The sequence below is a fragment of the Erythrolamprus reginae genome, chromosome 3 (assembly GCF_031021105.1).
Source record: "Erythrolamprus reginae isolate rEryReg1 chromosome 3, rEryReg1.hap1, whole genome shotgun sequence".
Taxonomy (NCBI): domain Eukaryota; kingdom Metazoa; phylum Chordata; class Lepidosauria; order Squamata; family Dipsadidae; genus Erythrolamprus; species Erythrolamprus reginae.
The window spans coordinates 226363684-226377491 of NC_091952.1; positions in this window are offsets into that span (position 1 = coordinate 226363684).

Here is a 13808-nt window from a genome sequence, read left to right on the forward strand (position 1 = left end):
TGTAAAATAAGGGGTAAGAGCATTAATTGGGTGTAGGGAGCCTATAAGGTTAGTAGGTGGAAGACTATATGAAGCTAGAAAGCACTCTAATATGGTATATCAAACTACAGTAGCTGCTCATTAAATCTGGTTTATAGAGCAGGTGATCATCCAATGAATTTACAAAAGTTATATACTATATTTATTATAAATCTGTTTAAGCATCTGCAATGCTACCCAGATTGTTGAGGCCAATCTGCCAATAAGGCTTACACTGTAAACCAACCAGAGAGTGCTGTAGTGTATAAAACACAATGGGGCCGTATACAAGTTTAAATGCTCTTGTTATTTGTAAATAAACTCTTACAGCAAATAAACTGTAAGGGGGGAAGGGTTAAGACAAAGGTTATGCTATGCCAGTGCTTTTCAATTATTTTCTGTTACACCCCCAGGAAAAAGTAAAGATTTTGCACCCCCTCCAACTCGCTGATCTGGGCGCAGGGGTGGGCTCTAGCTGGAACACTAAATTGGGCTCATGAGTACTTCCAGGGCCAGTGCAATTTTGCTTCTGCACCATTGCAAAATCGCACACAGAGCCGCAGGTGGACCCGTGTTTCGGCATGCGCGGAAGCAAAAAAGTCCTCGCCGAAACATGAGCACACCTACGGTTCTACAATCGATTTTGCTATTTCCACCGGTGCAGAAGCAAAATTATGCTATCCCTGTAAGGACTCACGAGCCACGGTGGTGAGCCCAATTTAGCGTTTTGGCTAGCAGCCCACCCCTGTCTGGGCCCCAATGGAATTTTAGGGTTAATATTTATTATTTTACTTATTTTAAACTGCAACCAAACTCTTGGCTGGTGAAGGCTGCTCTACTCACTTACCTGGGAGTAAGTCACACTGAATTCAGTGGAGCCTGTTTTCAGTTAGGCATAACGCCTGCTAAGAAAGCTTAGAACTAAGACGCCTTAAACATGATCTAGGTATTGCCCACAACATTATATGCTGCAATGTCCTGCCTGTCAATGACTACTTCAGCTTCAACCACAACAACACAAGAGCACATAACAGATTCAAGCTCAATATTAACAGCCTCCAAACTTGACTGTAAAAAATACGACTTTAGTAATAGAGTTGTTGAAGTGTGGCACTCATTACCGGACTCCGTAGTATCATCCCCTAACCCCCAACATTTTACCCTTTACCTCTCCAGATTCCTAAGAGGTCAGTAAGGGGACTGCATAAGTGCACTAGAGTGCCTTCCGACCCCTGTCCTATTGTCTCTCCTATATCCCATATATCTTCTCTTCTATCCCTATGTCTTTCTTCTATTCTCTCATTGATTATTTTATCCTATACTCTCTCTTCTATTCTTTCTCTAATTCTATTTCCTCAAAGGTGTCCTCTATTACCTTCATTGTGTATTATTGTGTATTGGACAAAATAAATAAATAAATAAAAATAAATAAAATAAAGAACAACAATAACCCACACAGCTGCCCCATTCCGCCTAGCCGCCTTCTCTTCCAGGCTCGGAAGCAGCGTGCAACAGGGAAAACACTCCACGAATTGATGGAGAGGGACCACACATTTTCCCCAGGGTCACATGGCCCTCCCTGGCATTGCTCAGCATCCTCTCTGAGGGGACGCAGCCCATTGTTTGTTTGTTTGTTTGTTTGTTTGTTTGTTTGTTCGTTCGTTCGTTCGTTCGTTCGTTCGTTTATTTATTTATTTATTTATTTATTCATTTGAGTTGAAAGGGACCTTACAGGTCATCGAGTTCAACTCCCTGCCTGAGCAGGAAATCCTATATCACCCCAGCCAAATGGCAGTCCAATCTCCTCTTGAAAGTGTCCAAAGTTGGGGAGTCCACAACCTCCGCTGGCAGGCCGTTCCACTGGTTGATCGCTCTCACTGTCAGGAAATTCTTTCTTATCTCCAGGTTGAATCTTTCCTTGGTCAGTTTACAACCATTGTTCCTCGTCCGGCCCTCTGGTGCCCTGGAAGACAGTGTGTCCCCCTCTTCTCTGTGGCAACCCCTCAAGTACCTGTATACAGCTATCACGTCCCCCCTAGCCCTTCTTTTTTCTAGACTATCCATGCCCAGTTCCAGCAACCTTTCCTCTTATGACCTGGTTTCTAGTCCCTTTATCATTTTAGTTGCTCTTTTCTGCACCCTCTCTAGAGTCTCTATATCTTTTTTGAAGTGTGGTGACCAGAACTGGATGCAATACTCCAGGTGCGGTCTGACCAGGGCCTTATAGAGTGGTATTATTACCTCTCTGATCTTGGAGTGTATCCCCCTGTTCATGCAGCTTAGGATTGTGTTGGCTTTTTTAGCCACTGCTGCACATTGCTGGCCCATGTTTAGCTGGTTATCCACTAAGACTCCAAGATCCCTTTCACAGTCACTCATGGTGATTTGTGCTATGCTAAGGAATCATATTATTCAAAGGGTGCTCGGTTTTTTTGACTACTGGGAACTTTGTAGCTGGCTGTATTTCTGGCTGTGCTCAACTTCCCAGAGATCTCCTGGCTGGCTTGAAGCTGGATCGTCTTGTTCTGCACTTTCTGTTAATCTGAGTCTTCTTTAATGATTTCCCCTTCCAGTGTTGGACAGGGACAACCTTTGCATCAGAAGAGGCAAGACATTTACAAGCACTTGGGTCGCTAAGCAATTAAAGGATACATTGGAGGCGAAGATGGAAATTGTACTAACCATTTCCAGAAATTACGCAGCCGTTTACAGATGGGGGTTTGGGAGAACGTCAACTTGCACATTAAGTTAAAAGCACGACTCACACTTGAGTGTTTTGACTATAAAAGAAACAGAGTGGCGGGCAGGTCCAATCGGGCACTCAAGCATTAGTAGTGAGGTGACCCAGGGTAACCACCACTGTCCAATCATAACCAAACCTGTTATTATACCTGTTTAGGTAGACTTGTTTTATTTATTTATTTAATTAATTAATTAGATTTGAATGCCAACCCTCTCCGAAGACTCGGGGCAAAGACGTATACAAGTAGTCCTCAATTTACGACCACGATTGAGTCACACATTTCTGCTGCTAAGGGAGACATTTGTTAAGTGAATTTTGCCCCGTTTTACAAACTTTCTTGCCACTGCTGTTAAGTGAATCACTGCAATTTTTAAGTTAGTAACATGTGAATCTGATTTCCTCGTTGACTTTGCTTGCCAGAAGGAAAGGAAAGGAATGGAAAGGAAAGGAAAGGAAAGGAAAGGAAAGGAAAGGAAAGGAAAGGAAAGGAAAAGTTTTAATGCCTATTGTGAGAAAGCCTGCTATGAACTGGTAAAGATACAGTGTGGAAAGGAATCTTCTCACTTATATCTTGATTCTAGGCATGTTGGCTCTGAAATAAATTTCACTGGTTGGGTTCACACAACACACCAAGTCCAACTTCATGATACACAGCATGTGTTTTGACCATGTGTACCGTAATTTCATTTTAGGAAGATTTTCAAAACAAATTCAAGCAAAACGTATTTGCTAAAGTCCAAACAAATGTGCATGAGATAGATATAGGCATCTCAGATTTCTTTGCGAGATAGCCAAGAAATACAAAACCATACTAATAGACGTTTTAGGAAACTGTGTTAGCTAGATGAAAACTGAAAGTACCAATAATAGTGCTGGACGTTTAGGGGAACAGAAAAAAATGCCATAAATAAGAACTAACTCTTTGAGTGTTTGGACAATGGCACAAATCCAAGAATTTTTAAGACTCAGAAGAATGATTATCCAGGCATACCCTAATTCTTTTGGCTGAATAGACATAGTTAAGGAATGTTTCCATATGCTGTCTTTATATAGGGAGTCTCCCACAGGAGAAATATTTTCAAGCGAAGAAATTAGTCTTGAACTGACTTGTCTCAGTTAGCCAAAACAATAACAATGAGGATATGAGAAACTGGTAATCAAGGGTCAAACCTAAAGATTTCTTGTGGTGTAATTAAAATTGGACTGCAATACCTCATATTGCATTCCTGGAGGGTATATGAGATATAAATCAAACAATTAACAATATTTATTTTATTTATTCATTGTCCAATACACAATACATATGGAAGAGAATAGACATGAAGTAATAATAAATATAAAGATAATATGTAAAAATAGAGGAGAAGATATATGAAAGGAAGAAAATATATATGATATATGAGATAAAGGAAAGACAATTGGACAGGGGACGAAAGGCACACTGGTGCACTTATGTACGCCCCTTACTGACCTCTTAGGAACCTGGAGAGGTCAATCATGGATAGTCCAAGGGAGAAATGTTGGGGGTTAGGGGTTGACACTATTGAGTCTGGTAATGAGTTCCATGCTTCGATAACTCGATTGTTAAAGTCATATTTTTTACAGTCAAATTTGGAGCGGTTAATATTAAGTTTGCGTGCTCTTGTGTTGTTGCGGTTGAAGCTGAAGTAGTCATTGACCGGTAGGGCATTGCAGCATATGGTCTTGTGGGAAATACTTAAATCGTGTTTTAGGCGCCGTAGTTCTAAGCTTTCTAGACCCAGGATTGTTAGTCTATTTTCGTAGGGTATTCTGTTTCAAGTGGAGGAGTGAAGGGCTCTTCTGGTGAAATATCTTTGGATGCTTTCAACGATGTTGATGTCCAAGATGTGATATGGGTTCCAGACAGATGAGCTGTGTTCAAGGATGGGTCTGGCAAAAGTTTTGTAGGCTCTTGTGAGTAGTGTGAGATTGCCGGAGCAGAAGCTACATAGCAGAATATGAAAGCTGTTTTTGCATAGTAGTTAAGGCACAAGACTAGAAACTTAAAGGCTATGGATTCTAGACCTTTGCTACGAAGCCCACTGGGCAGGGTGAAATTCAAAAATTTTCCCTACCGGTTCTGAGAACATGATTGGAGGATGTGGCAGGGGAAGGATACTGCAAAATCTCCATTCCCACCCCACTCTAGGACCAGCCAGAGGTGGTACTTGCTAGTTCTCTGAACTACTCAAAATTTCTGTTACTAGTTCTCACGTACTTGTCAGAACCTTCTGAATTTCACTCCTACCACCGGATATCATTGGAACTATCACTTTGGCTCGAAAGCAATGGCTAACCACTTCTATAAATCTTGCCGACAAAACTGCAGGGACTTTCCAAACAGTCACCAGGAATCAAGAGCAATGTAAAGGCACAGTCCCCAAAAAGGAAAAAAAAATCAATCCAAGTGTAAACAAGCATAGCTTGTTTAGTCAATCTAATTAATATAAGAATAATCAGATAAATATATTGACAATTACATGATTATATGCTAGTTATATCATCACTAAAATAATTGAAATAACAATTAGTCAATCACACAGTACATTTTACAGTAACTAGCAGCAGTCTGGTAAATCAAAGAGTAAAAGCCACAAAACAATAACAAATTTGATATTTATTTATTCGACTTCTATGCCGCGCAATCCCGAAGGACTCATATGCCTATTAAATGTGGCTAACTTTTTTAAAAATTTAGACCAATCAACTTCTGGTTGGATCAAATAGTGTAATGAACAATATTTTAATCTGGCAAAGATCACATAGAAGAGGAAACAGGATATGCTGGGCAATTAATTACATCATTTAATCACTTTAGAACTGGCTGCGTTACAAGACACGTAAACTAATCAACCCAAACCCTTTGGTTAGGCGTGGGCTTGATAACCTGCTGTCACAGTAACAAGTATCTCAGGGTAACAGTATTATAAGACAATATTTTGGAAATATTTTGTTGTTCTTTGGGCCAGTCACTCTCTCTCTCTGTCTTGGGATGAAGGCAATGGCAAATTACTTCCAAAAAGTGTTGCTAAAAAAAACTTCAGGAAGTTGTATGTGTAATCATCAGGAGTCATGGATGAGTCAAAGGCATCTCTCTCACACACACACCTACACACCCACACACCCTGAGAGAGAGGGGAGAGGGAAGGAGAGAGAGAGAGAGAGGGAGTGAGAGAGGAAGGAAGAGAGAGGGGGAGGGAGGGAGGAAGGAAGAGAGGGAGGAAGAGAGAGAGGGAGGAAGAGAGAGAGGGAGGAAGAGAGAGAGAGAGGGAGGAAGAGAGAGAGAGAGAGGGAGGAAGAGAGAACTACCTTCACCTACTTCACATTAAACTGCAGCAATATACGAGCATGTAATAGATTCAAACTAAATGTAAACCACTCTAAACTCGACTGCAGAAAATACGACTTCAGCAATAGAGTGACTACCTGACTCTGTGATTTATTCTCCAAACCCCAAAAACTTTAACCTTAGATTGTCTACAGTAGACTTCTCCCCATTTCTAAGAGGTCTGTAAGGGGCGTGGATAAGCGCACCATTGGGCCTACCACCCCTGTGCTATTGTCCTTTTTTATCATTATTTTTTACTTACATTATGTTTACACAAACTACTATCCTATACATGTTTGACAAATAAAATAAAATAAAATCAATATTTTTTTTAAAAAACAAACAGTTGTGATGTGAATGCCACCAACTGTTCTGAACCACTTCTTTTTTCCTTTTAACGTATGGCTCTAAAAGCCAACAGGCATTATTTATTGCATTTATGTTGTGCGTTTCATCCAGATTCTCGCTATATTCAGTCTGTAACTGAGTTCCCACTAATTTTATATCCACAACTCTGTAGAGTGTGGCGTATTGAGAAGGACACTATGGCCCACAGCCATCCAGTGAGCGGCAACTTGAATTCCGTTCTCCTCAATCCAAACCTGATACTTTAACCATTGCTACTAATTTCTGTCATTGAAACAAACTTTTGATTTACACTCTAAGGTAAGCAAGCTTAGGTTATAATGCTCAAAACTGAAGCAATTTATGATCCTATAATTAGGAATTAGAAAAGGAATCACCCTGCTGCCCAAGCTAACAACAGATACTTTAGAAACACAGTTCAGTTCATTTTAAACAATTTTGTCAGACAATAAATAGTCAAATGTATCACAGATATAATTCAGGGAACCTCGTCCAGCCTTATGATATAATAGAGATCGTAGCCTTTAAAGACTCCACCACCATAAACTCTGGTCCTGTTTCAAGATAGATGGAAAAATATTTTGATCTCCTAGTAACAATCCGGCACTTATATCATCTAACTCCAAACTATCATCCCTCCTAATCTTTATAGGCTATTGAATAGTGTCCTGTTAATTTCTTTTTTTCTGCCGCCACCACCCCAAAAAAACCATTTAAGTAGCTTTCTCAGATTTATAATCTGTCAATTTCACCTATTATAGGATCTGTATACTGGACGAGTCAAAAAGAGGGTTGAGAAGATATTTACAAATACCTCACATTTTGGACACAAACTGTTTAAACTCCTAATCTCAAAACATCACTACAGAGCACTGCACACCAAGACAACTAGACACAAGAACAGTTTTTTATTTATTTATTTATTTATTTTATTTATTAGATTTGTATGCCCCCCTCTCCGTAGACTCTGCTAAACAAATAATTCTCTCAACACTGCCAAGTTATTCCCTAAGTCTGCACTACTATTTATCTTCTCATTGTTCCCATCACCCATCTCCTCCCACAAATGACTGTATGACTAATTTTGTTGCTTGTATCCTTACAAATTATATTGACTGGTTCCTAATATGATTTGACTGCTTATTTGTACCCGGACTATCTTTAAGTGTTGTACCTTATGATTCTTGACAAACTTTTCTTTTCTTTTATGTACACTGAAAGCATATGTACCAAGACAAATTCCTTGTATGTCCAATCACACTTGGCCAATAAAACTCTATTCTATTCTATTCTATTCTATTCTATTCTATTCTGTTCTGTTCTGTTCTGCTCTGCTCTGCTCTGCTCTGCTCTGCTCTGCTCTCCTCTGTTCTGTTCAAAGGCCTTATCCAGGCCAGCTAGCATTAACAGAAGTTGAACATCAGCACATCTGGAGGGCAGCAATTGGAAAGAATCATCTTGTAATTGTATCTTTTATAAAATAAAAACATTAGACACAGTCACTTTTTTTAGTATCAGTCCCAACAGCAAGCAGGCTCAAGCAGGCTGTATGCTAAACTAGTGTAGAGCTCTTTGGTGGCATTGCAGTGAATTTGGAGAACAGCAAAACTGAGCATACACAGGGCAGTTCAAAGGCCCAATCCTAGATTATTCTTATTTTTTAAAAAGTAGGGCAAAGCACTTATTTTATTTTATTTAAATGAAGGCAATAGAAATGCAAACTACAGCAAAAGAAAGCTGAGTTTCTCAGTATCTACCAAAGCAAGAGAAAATCTGGTGATTTCAAGGAATGTTAATATAAAACAGCACTTTGATAAAGTTTTCTTTGTTACTCTTTGTTAAAATCTAAGTAAAATTAAAGGCACTCCCTCCAGACACACCATGTGACATTTTGATTCTGAAATAGTGTTAAAAACTTGGGGAAAACCCGGTCATTCAACCAATAGTCTAATAAAGACGTTCTCTGATGCCAGTGCTTAAAACATTGTGAGTATTGTTACAGGCACGCACCCAACGCCCAAACAGTGAAAACTGCCAGGGGTGCCATGGCTTGCCCAGAATTATGTCCTTGTGAGGAAATAATTCAAGGCTAATACTGTGCTATACACATACAAAAGCAGAGAGAAGGCAACATTAACCCTCTACCCAATTCCTGTTCCTATCCGATATGTTAAATCACAGATATTTAATATATCCTATCAGATATAGTAAATAATATATTATTTCCTATCAGATATATTGAATCAACGGATATATTCCTGTTCCTATATTAAATCAGAAAAATTGCCAGTTATCTTCCTTCCCTCTATTTCGCAGTGAATTGTCTCTTTGTTACCTATCTCTCTCCAAAAATATGCCCACAGGTACATCTGCACAACCCTCATTTCTATCCCTTAGAATTTTGGAAACAAGGAAGTTTGGTTTTAGAATAGAATAGAGGAGAGGAGAAGAGAGGAGAGAAGAGGAGGGGAGGGGAGAGAGTAGAGAGTAGAGAGTAGAGAGTAGAGAGTAGAGAGTAGAGAGTAGAGAGTAGAGAGTAGAGAGTAGAGAGTAGAGAGTAGAGAGTAGAGAGTAGAGAGTAGAGAGTAGAATAGAATAGAATAGAATAGAATTCTTTATTGACCAAGTGTGATTGGACACACAAGGAATTTGACTTTGGTGCATATGCTCTCAGTTTTGTTTTTGTTTAAAAAGTGATGTATTTTCAGAAAAAGCTAATAACCACGAATGGACAATGGTAAACATCACTCTGTATGTTTACCAGTTATGGAATGAATGTTCAATTTGAACGTTAGTAAAAGATGCCACAGAGAACCGGTTTGGTGTAGTGGTGAAGGCATCAAACTATAAACCAGGAGTTTATGAAGCCTAATTCAACCTTAGGCACAAAGCCAGCTGAATGACCTTGGGTCAGTCATTCTCTCTCAGGCCTAGCAAGGCGGAAATGGCAAGCCATAGTAATCTTGCCAGATGCTGCCCAAGTAGCATCTAACTCTGTGTAAATGGAAATCATTTTTGTCAGCAAACACACACACACACTATTATTATTTTAGATTTGCGTTTTGCTTTTTCTCTACAAACTCAAGGCTGCATGTGTGGTATGTCCACCCTGAAAATGACAACCGTCCTGTCAAATAGATCAGACGAGAGATCATATTTGGCAAATACTTGCACATGTTAATATGTGCAAAATTAGACTTCCTTGGCCAATGGGGGATTTCAGTCTGGGATCCCTAGTCTTGTGCCAACACCGTAAAACAGCTGCATCCAGGGATGAAATGCAAACATTTTCCCCTGCCAGTTCTGTCTGATGTGGATTGGTGACATGGCAGGAGAAGGATATTGCAAAATCCCCATTCCTTCCCCACTCCTGGGGGGAAGGATATTGCAAAATCTTTAAAGGATGTTTAAAGAACCTTTAAAGAACTTTCGGAGACTGCAGCTAGTCCAAAACGCAGCCGCGTGAGCAGTCCTTGAGCCTACCGAGGGATACCCATATATCACCATCACTCCGTGTGCTGCGTTGGCTACCAATTGGTCTCTAAGTGCAATTTAAAGTGTTGGTGATTACCTATAAAGTCCTACATGGCTTGGGACCAGACTACTCCCAACCCCCAACACTTCTCCCTTAGACTCTCCACGATTGACCTCTCCAGGTTCCTAAGAGGCCAGTAAGGGGCATATATAAGTGCACTGATGTGCCTATCGTCCCCTGTCCAATTGTCTTTCCTTATCTCATATGTCATATATATTCTCTCCTTATCTATATCTATATATCTATATCTATATCTATATCTATATATATTCTCTCCTTATCTCTTATATCATATATACTCTCTCCCTCCCATCTACTTCTCTTCTTTTTACTTTCTATCATCATATATATTACTTAATGTCTATTCTCTTCCATATGTATTGTATATTGGACAAAGAATAAATAAATAAATAAATAAATAAATAAATAAATAAATAAATAAATAAATAAATAAATAAATAAATAAATAAATAAATAAATACTTGCGGGACTGTCTCCTGCTTCATGTATCCCAGCAGTCAGTCAGATCCCACAGAGTCGGCCTTCTCCAGGTCCCGTCAGCCAAGCAATGTCGCCTGGCAGGACCTAGGGGAAGAGCCTTCTCTGTGGCAGCTCTGGTCCTTTGGAACCAACACTCCCCAGAGATTCGCACTGCCCCCACCTTCCTGGCCTTTCGAAAAGTTTTAAAAACACACCTTTGTCAGCAGGCCTGGGGCCGTTGAGTGCTGATACCTTGCTCCTGCCAAACACTATGACTTTGATGAGATGAATGTTGGTTGAATGGTTTTCAATGTCTTGGGTTTTAAGAGTTGGTTTTAATTATTTGGATTCTCAAATGTAGCTTTTAGATTAGAAACATAGAAACATAGAAGTCTGACAGCAGAAAAAGACCTCATGGTCCATCTAGTCTGCCCTTATACTATTTTATGTATTTTATCTTAGGATGGATATGTGTTTATCCCAGGCATGTTTAAATTCAGTTACTGTGGATTTATCTACCACGTCTGCTGGAAGTTTGTTCCAAGGATCTACTACTCTTTCAGTAAAATAATATTTTCTCATGTTGCTTTTGATCTTTCCCCCAACTAACTTTAGATTGTGTCCCCTTGTTCTTGTGTTCACTTTCCTATGAAAAACACTTCCCTCCTGGACTTAGGATTTCATATTGTCAATTTTGTGTTCTTTTTATGCTGTAAACTGCCCTAAGTCCCCTGGGGAAGGGCGGCCTAGAAATCCAAATAATAGATTAATTAAATCCCCCCCTCCTGGGGGAAGGATATTGCAAAATCCCCATTCCCACCCCACTCTGGGGCCAGCCAGAGCTTAACTACTCAAAATTTCCAGTACCAGTTCTCCAGAAAATGTCAGAACGTGCTGAAGTTCACCCCTGGCTGCATCACTTTGTTTCTTAAGATTACATACACTCCTCTCCTTCCCTTAAATCCAACTGTGAAGTACTCTGCATAATCCCAGAAAAATGTACTAATGTTATGATAGACTTAATTCCATTAAATCTAGATTAATGTGGTACGAACACAAACATACTCACTCGGTTGTAGAATACACCTAAAATGGTGTTGATATGGATATCCAGGATTTGCATTCAGAAACCCTGCCTAGAATGAAGAAACCATCCCAACTTTTAACTTCAAAAACATTTGAAAAATGCCAACTCTGCAAAGATTTACTGATACAATGGGGAAATCTATTCTTAACCATTATTGTTGGCTTGATCTCGGTCACTCTACACTTTATCAGAATTGCCTGTCAACATCACCTCTGTGCAGAATATTAGTATACAGTAGTATCATTCTGAATCCTCCTAGCTAGTAGAAACCTTTCTTGTTCTGAGTGATCTATGGTCCTCCAAGATATTATTAATAGTTGGGGGAAAGATCAAAAGCAACATGAGAAAATATTATTTTACTGAAAGAGTAGTAGATCCTTGGAACAAACTTCCAGCAGACGTGGTAGATAAATCCACAGTAACTGAATTTAAACATGCCTGGGATAAACATATATCCATCCTAAGATAAAATACAGAAAATAGTATAAGGGCAGACTAGATGGATCATGAGGTCTTTTTCTGCCGTCAGTCTTCTATGTTTCTATGTTTCTAATAAATACTATAACAAAATCAATATACAATAGCAATATAATTTCCCAGATACTAAGGATCAACCTCAATCGCTCCTGACAAACTGAAATAATAGGATTTGTCATGACTATTTGCACAATACAGGAACAGTAAGAATTGGGATAATAAAATTAGAGTAGTAAGAAAACTTGAGATAAAGCTTAGATACTAATTCTTTGTCTTCAACTTCAACCTCTGTTGTTTAAAATTCAGCAATCCAAAAATTGGCCAGGAATTGTTTCAACATTTATCAACATCCCAAAGCATATCGTGTAATTACCCTTTTTAAACAGACTTTTACAGCTACTGAATACAGAGGCTTACTATACTACGTCACCAATTATATGATCCTTTCACTCAGACTTTTACCACCCAGATGTCTCAAGACTCTAGATCAGAGGTCTTCAAACTTTAAGACTTGTGGATTTCCAAAATTCTCCAGGCAGCTATGCTGGCTGGAGAATTCTGGGAGTTGGAAGTCTTAAAATTGCCAAGTTTGAAGACTTCTGCTCTAGATCAAAAGTGTTGCCATCCCTGCCCATAGCAGTGAGGATGATGGGAATTATAATTCAATGACATCTGTAGATATAAGTGGATAAGACTGTGCAAAATTATTTACACAAACTGTTTTTTTGTAAATTACATGAACTATTTAGGGAATAAAGTATCCAACATTACTACAAATTACTACAATGTTAATTAACTAATTAGCTAACATTACTACAAATATTATTTTGTTACATCCTCAAGTCCTCACAGCTTCAACTTTTACTGCCTACCTTGGATGTCACACCATTCCTAAAAGATCTGTAAAGGGAGGTGCATAAATACACCAGCATGCTTGCCCTCCCTGTCCTACTGTCTCCATTTATTTGTATTCATTTCTTTTGTTCATATTCATATTTATATTAATACCTGCTATCTTGTTTACATGTTTGGCAAACTAATAAATACAAATACAGAATCACTGCTTTAGAATCATGTAATATAGGCTGAACTAGGTATTAAAGTCTATTTGAATAATGTTCTACAAGATGTAAGCTCCCAAGTGGGTTAAACAATTCTCCTTATTCTTGTGGTAGCTGTAAATTGTGGATATTGAAGTCCAACACCAGGTAAACTCTTGTCCATTATCCTCTCTTGGTTTTAACATTGCAGCCAAGCCAGTGGTAGGTTACTGCCAGTTTCGTACCGCCAAAATCTCCCTCACGCACTCGTCTTCATGCAGGATTTGGCTTCCGGTGCATGGGCAGAAGCCGAATTTTATGTCAACACGCATGCGTGTCGGCCGTAGTCTTGGGGCAGATAGCTGGACCTTCATGTGCAGCTCCATTTTCACTACCAGGATGCTGTACTGGGGCCACTACTGCCCTGTGTTATACTGCCCTTTATCTCTGCTTCCAAAGTCCAGATGTTCAGGGACAGCAGATTGAATTGCCGCTCTGCGGCTGCTTTCCTTGCTACTTGCTTAATATGCAACATGGAAGGCGGGCTACAAAAATGGTGGAAGGTCTTAAGCATAAAACGTATCAGGAAAGACTTAATGAACTCAATCTGTATAGTCTAGAGGACAGAAGGGAAAGGGAGGACATGATCAAAACATTTAAATACGTTAAAGGGTTAAATAAGGTTCAGGAGGGAAGTGTTTTTAATAGGAAAG